Source organism: Struthio camelus, chromosome 1 (assembly GCF_040807025.1).
Source record: "Struthio camelus isolate bStrCam1 chromosome 1, bStrCam1.hap1, whole genome shotgun sequence".
NCBI lineage: Eukaryota > Metazoa > Chordata > Aves > Struthioniformes > Struthionidae > Struthio > Struthio camelus.
Window position 1 is genome coordinate 121,970,210 of NC_090942.1, and position 7,183 is coordinate 121,977,392.

The 7,183-nt window shown below is 41.5% G+C and overlaps 1 protein-coding gene across 1 annotated transcript in view; it reads right to left on the reverse strand.

Annotated features, from left to right (window-relative positions):
* CLDN14 (claudin 14) overlaps positions 1-6,821 on the reverse strand; it is a 28,960-nt gene extending 22,139 nt beyond the window's left edge. The window contains exon 1 of the mRNA XM_009667571.2: positions 6,705-6,821. The gene's annotated coding sequence lies outside the window, so the exon portion shown is untranslated. The remainder of the gene's footprint in view (positions 1-6,704) is intronic.
* Between the last annotated feature and the right edge of the window lie 362 nt (positions 6,822-7,183).

Below are 7,183 nucleotides of genomic sequence, written 5' to 3' on the forward strand. Positions count from 1 at the left end.
ACAGGAAGGCGGTGTGCCCACTTGCTGAGTGCAGCTTTGAAAAGGGATGTGATTTGATTAAAAGCAAGAACTTGGTATCCCGTCCCCCTCTGATGTACCTGGCATCAGAAACCAGGCAATAGGCACTTTCCCTGAGAAGGGCTAAAGTAATTGAAACCTCCTCATCCTCCTATAGCTGAGGGCAGACCACAGGCTGTTCATTAGATTCTCCATGGAGCTGACTCACTGTCCCGTTGTGGAGGGTTCAGCAGTTTATTTGGCTTCTCTGCTTAATACTGAGAAAAAAACAAAAAGTCCTTTGTGTATGGAAGTATCTCAGAAGAGAGGGGCTAACTTCTTCCAAAACAGTTAAGTACTGTAGGAGCTACATCCTTTCCATAATAGCCCATACCACAGAATTCACCATAAATATTCAGTGCTCTTACTGTATATTTAAGCAGCAAATGCTGCATAAAACTTCAGTATACACAGCAAATTCTGTTCTTGTTATCCTTAAATTCAAGCTTCTTTTCCTTCTTTTCAATTTTCTGGAGATTCAACTGGAAAAGGGAGCTTGGATGAATGAATAGGGGCACACAATTCCTCACACTGAGAAGAAATGATGTAGAGAAAATAAAACTCCTTGTAGGTGGGGATCGCAGAACTCAGATATGAGGCAAACAAGCAGGGAGAGTTGCTGGGATAAGGAGTAGTGAAAGATACTGCATGGGGGTGAAAAGAGAATGTGATAGGACATACAGAGCCCCTGTCATTTCAGCTCCTGAAGTAGAGAGGCTGGCATGGGAGATGCATAGCGATAGAGGACATGGGGTGTAAGGAGCTCAAGATGTGCAAAACATGTTTGGCCTGCCAATGTAGACATATTCTCCCTCACCCCCGTTTCTTTTTGTAGTTGTTCCCCATGGTACACACACCTCTTTTTGCCTCTCTCTCGCAGTCTTTTCCACATACAATGTTCTGAATTTGACAGCTCTCGTCTTGAAAACCAACAGAAATATCGGTTGCCATGGGTGAAGCTGGATATAGAGAAATCCAATGGTCAGACTTCAAAATCGACAGGAAAAGTTTTTTAGGATCTCCATCAGAATTATGTTTGGATTAATCAATTGTACGAACATGAACGATAAGTTTTTGCTGTCCTGCAGAATTGCAAGGAAGAAGTAACAGGAGCTAAATTATCTTAGATAAGACTAATATTGTAGAATAGCTAAAAAGAAACATGCTTTTTCTCCTGTTTAACTAACATGTTCTGATTTTGTATTGCACCTTTCTCAGCAACCTGTTCAAAAACCATTTCAAGAAGTTTCTAAAAAGTGTTTTGGATATAAGCAATTCATTGTTTTGTGAGTCAAATCTTCTTGTCTTGTTTATGTGTGTAGTCAAAGGGGTCCACCCGCAGGCCAAGGAAGCAGAATTTTAGTCTTTAATGTAAGCCATATAATTGGTTTAACTGACCTGTATTTCCAGCATTGTGTGCTATCCAGTTCCCTGTTTATCCAAAACCTATCTTTTGCTGTCCATTCTAAAAACTCATTTTAATTCAACAAGACGTGGACAAAATTTCTGCCATGTTTATTTATAATGACCAATACTTGACTATACAGGTAGCTAACTGAAACCAGTATGGTAATGTAGCGGAAGCTGGGAGCTTTTGGGTCAGTTCCCCACTAGGAATGTGTTGATGTTATAGTGGTGAGCATAGCTGCCTTCCCAGTAGTTGACCTCAGTTCGGTTCCCAGTCGATGCAAACCCATGATACCTGTCCTGTGATTACTCTGTGACCAGATTAACCTTCTGGAAGGGGATGGGGTGGGAGTAGAACAGGGAGGACAACTACTGACATACCTGAGTATTTCCTTTCTACGCCTTGGTTTATATGAGTTATAAACTTCAGTTTGTGAACAGAAATGGTTATAAGTAGAATATAGGCAAGTCTGAAATTCGGCCCAAATACCGATGGTTAGGTCAGCGCGACTCTGTCAAGGTTTAACTCAGAGACTGAGGCAAAAGATATGTCCTCTTCCTTTTCAAAACAGCTCCCCCAAAGGACAACTATATCACACAACTGACAACTATTCAGCTTTTCTTTAAAGACTGTCTAGAACTTGTATACCAAGAAAAAGAACTTATACAACTATGTATGTGAAACAGCAGCATACAGTGCACTCTTCCATAAAGATGCTGCTCACTGTGAGTGAGGGTCGGCAGAATCTCACCTAGTGAAAAAGATGGGAAGCCTGTTACTTCACAATGGGTTATCACTTTGTGATGATCAAAAAATATTATAACAGTTTTAAGGAATGCCTCACAGCCAATAAAACAGAAATGCAAAATTTAAGGCTGCAATAGGCACAGCACACCATTGCATGTGCCTAAAGACCGTAGCATGGAGTCTGACACACGCACATCAGTAGTGGGCAATAGAAATAATCTGTGTTAAGTGAGGATCAAGAAGAAGCTTTTTTGATATAGTCTCTCCTTGCAGAAGTCAATGGGGAAGGTGCTGTTACCTTCCGCACTCAATTTTTTTGTTCAGAACGATTTCGGAAAGCTCCACTTCTCCATGACTGGCGTTTGCATGGCATCCGTAACAAACCATAGGAAAGAGTACTGGGCGATTTGCTGTGAGGCCTCCGGGTAAATAGAGAGCTCATGGAGAAGGCTCCTCCTGAAGAATACATAACATAGTTCTGGGTTTTGTGTGACTAATAGCAACGCATTGTTTGTTGTGGAGGCTTTCAAATGGAGACTTCTGTGCAGTCCTTTATAAACAGCTCGCCTTTTTCCAGCAGCATAGTGCCGGTAAGCAGAGCTAATAAGAGCATCTTTACCAGAATGTTTGAAACCCGTAGCCTGGGATTGAATTCATGTCCTCAAACACTGTAAATGGATCCTCCTATATAATGAGGGCTTTTACAAATCACCTTCTTCCTCATGGGAAAAGAAGGAATACGAGAAACCCCGTAACTGCCACTACTACTAAGCACACACTTCAGTTTGCTTTCCAGGAGGAAAGGATTTAAGGATCTGCCTTTTCTTTTGCACAAATTAATTATCGGCTCTTTTATCTTTAAGCAAACGTAGAATAGACCCAAGGAGAACTACAAAAATATTATACTGCAAAGGCAATATTGACATAATTTTTAAGGCTGTAAAAGTCAAGCAATATGGAATGAAGGTTGAAAAGCTGTCTTTGCCTCATCAGTCAAACACAGATATTTGTGGCAGCACCTACTGCCTGCAAGAGGAGGGGAAAGGAAAAATAGCTCTCACTCAAGCTCAGGATGTGCTATATTTTGTGGGATGAACAGAAATAGTGGTTTTGGTTTTAGTTCCCTTACTTTTTTTCTGAGAATAACACTGAAAGGAATAAAAGACTTCTGGGCAGGATATAAGTGGTTTGAGTCTTCTTTCCTCATGTACCCTTTACCCATATATATAACTTAGTCAAATAAATATTTCCATTAGCATTATCTTTGAGTATCACGTTAACTGCATGCACTTCATATCAAATACACTGATTTTATTTGTGCACATTAGTCCACTGAAGAGCCAATGCTCTGTTTCTTCAAAATTCAGACCAGTTTTGGAAATTTGATACCAAACACAAAACATCAAGTTTTGCAACAGGTATTTTTAGCCCCTATCAAGAATGTCAGTAACTAAATGTTGCAGGAAGATTAGATGCAACATGAGAAGCACCAGAAATGAAGTTCGAGGGTTAACAGCTTTGTCACAAACCTGACACCTTCCAGAGGTTTAGAGTCAAGACCACAAGCAGGGAAAAGGAGGTGCTCCCCCTGTATGGGCGGCTAAGCTAGAGAGGAGAGTAGTCAGCTCTGCCTGATCAGGAAGTTAAATGCAGGAGCAGGGAGAAGCTGGTTGAGGCTTAACATTTGTGTATCTGTGGAGTTAGCAAAGGGACTGTGTAGCCCTGTGTGAAAAATTATATCAATCATTTGCATTTTATATCACTTACTTTCGTTGTAAGGACCCTGGTTAAACCAGGAGTTTTGATATTCTCCTGTCTGTCAGCTGTGGCTTTCTTAACTGAAAGTAGCTAGGCTGCTTTGTAGCTGGTGTGAAAGCTCGTGAGAGTATGGTTTTGGTTCTCAGGTCTTTTTACAGTAGACTATGTTTGCTTTTCATCCTTCCCAGAAGAACCCGAAACAGAAAAGATTTTTCTCTGTTCTGCCCAAGGGCTTGCCTTTTTGGGGCAGTTAAGCAGGCTAAATCTAAGGAAATATAGTGAGTAGTGGCCTGCAGTGCTTTCGTTTCTTAGGGAGCTGAGGGGTTTTTGAGTAACTGGGATATAAATTGGCACCTATGTTCAGTGCCTATCTCCTGTTGAATTTCCTGTACTGCTTTAGGGTGGGTCCCGTAAAGATGGATTTTAATACTTCTCGGGACCTGCAGGCTTGCTGCTGATGGTCCCATCCTCACCTTCTAGGGAGCACCTGGGCTGTAAAGGGTAGGCAACAAGTATTTATATTTTAGAAGAAAGTGGGCCCAAACACCCCTTTTCCTGTGGAACAGTCAGCACTCCCCGTGGTGTCTCTGTGACGGTGAATAAAAGCTGTGCTGCTGCTGCCTTTCTTACATCGGAAGCTCTCACAGAGACTGTTTTCTCTGCCAAGCTGCTTATTTTTACAAAATGCTTAGGAACCTAGTATCTCAGAAACTTCTCTTGCTCTGTCGAATCTGGTTGAAGGTGGCTGATAAGTTCAAAATTGTTGTGGAAGCAGCAGCTCATAGGCGGTGATTGGGTGACCCTCAGGGTAACAAAGCTTTAGAGCGCCTTTCAAAGATGATCCCAGTTGCTCTGTACTGCCACGTGGGAGAAGTAGCATCTAGGTCCTATCTTTGTATTGAACAATGATCTAATAGGCAATGATTGTAAAAGGCAAATGCAGCATTATTGATGGCATACGCTATTTCAATGACATAATTATGTGTGTGACTCAGTAACTGAGAAGCCTTTGTATGCTGACTTTCTTTAGGTACTGAAGACTTCAGTGGTGAAGGAAGTTCATTTCTTAGTTAGAAAAGAAATATAGTCCACGTAGAGAGGAGAAGCATGGCAATCTCTCACAGAGACTTTTATATTTTGTTTGCCGCTGTTGTAAAATCGTTAACATATTCTCTCCCCTTCATGGAAACACAATAGCAAAGTTAAGGCCAGTTTTACAGTTTTCATCCTGTATCTAAATCCTCCCTCATCCTGCTTGCCTCTTATATGAGACTTTTTGCTTGACCTTTCGGATAGTATACATTACTACTCTCCAGCACTCGCTCAGACATAAGCATCCCACACCTGTGACTGGAATTTCATCTGGGCAGGAAAAAAGGAAACTTCTCCTAATGGAGAAGGGTTTGTGCATGTCTCGCTCTGCCACCACCACTCTGAGGCGCATCACTGCCTGAATGCAAGCGGTGAGCTCAGTAATATGCACCACGAAGACGGTATTTTGAATAGACTGCACTGGCAGAGAGCTAGGAAAATAATGGGATGGGGTTCAGGTTACTGCATCAGCACTTCGCGTAAGCAAAAATGTAGGCCACTGGATCTTAATAAAGTAAATGTCCCTGTTCCCCTTCACTGGCTTATGTAATAACTGTAGAAAGCTGGGCAGCTTTTTGTGGCTTAAGAGCATGAATTTAATATCCTCAGTTCTTGCATTCCCTTGCTAATTACAGCTCACTTCATCCCAGTGTGTTGGAAAAGTGAGTTTCGCCCTAACAGTTAAACGAGAGCAGGTAAAACTATCACAAGAGAAGCACAGACCAAAACTGCAGAAGTAGCACCCCTTAGTACCTGCTTCTACACACTGTGAATTAATAAGTTCTTGAGCTTTATTACAGGCTTGCTCTACTTAGGCTAGTGCTTGGCAACGATGTATTCAATAAGTATTCGAAAGGAGTGAGTGAATTGTTTTTCTGGCTCCTTTCAAGCAGTTGCTGCTATAGGACTGTCTGCACACCTCCAAAATCTAGGAAGGACCCCTGGCACCATACAGTGCGAAGAAGAAAGTGCACTCCAAAAAATGGTACGTAAGTAACGCAAATGTTATACGACACAGTGAAACTTTGCACATCTGCACATCTTTGACCTGATTTTCATTTTGGTGTATAGAAGACCAAAAAAAAAAAAAAAAAGAGGCTGAGACTTTCACAGCTGGACCTAAAATTTTCTATAAACTTCTATTGTTGACTTTTGCAGCCATAGAAGGGAAGGTGCTTAGAAGCAACCAGGAAGTTGTCAAAAGATATAATACTAGCTAGCGCTAGTTAGTTACAAACAACAGAGACAGCAGCAAACACTTTAAACAACTTTCTATGTTCAGAGCAGGCTAGAACAGAATCTGTTACTTTCTTAGGAGAAAATAAAATTTCCTAAAATCATCATCACGCCCTCCCTAAAGTCTTACGCCTTCTAAAAACATAATGTTGCTCAGACTTCATTCCCATTTATTCATAGTTTGAGGGGGAGGGAGTGATCAGATGGAAGGGTTCTAAGTAAACGTATTATTCTTAAACTCAACTGTGTAAGAACTGTAATTTTTAAAAATACTAGCTGATTAAAAAATCTTGATAGATACTTAGGTTAAGGTTATATATTTAATTTTACAAAAAATCAACTTTATATGTCCTGCTTAGGAAAACACTTAAAGCAGGCTTTGTTATCCATTCTCTCTCATATGTACCTTTAATAAGAAAATCAAGAAGTTCCTGTTTTCCACGGCAGTAACTTACGATCTCCGTAGAGCTCTGTGACACCCGGGGAACTTGCCTCTGCATGCTTCAGAAATGTCAGTGCAGAAGCTCCTGGTGATAATCTCTGGTGGGCTACAGGTGCTAAAGGGCAATACCACCACACACTTGATTAGAGCTGACGTGTACTGAGTAGGGAAGGGAAATGGTATACCCACTTCCGCAAAGCCACACACGGTGAGCGACATGCTCACCCAGCAGAGCTGTCCTGGTGTATGCTAAGTGAAAAGCTGGTCTGCTGCCCGCGTTACGTTTTCCTACAGGACTCTCTCATTTGACTTACACATCACCTGAAGTGGATCACCAACTGATGCTGCAGAAAAGCCCAATAACTACCAGAGGGCAGCGTTCAAGGAGACCTTCAATGTAGGAATTAGAAACACATCTTCCCACATATAAACGCTACTGGTAG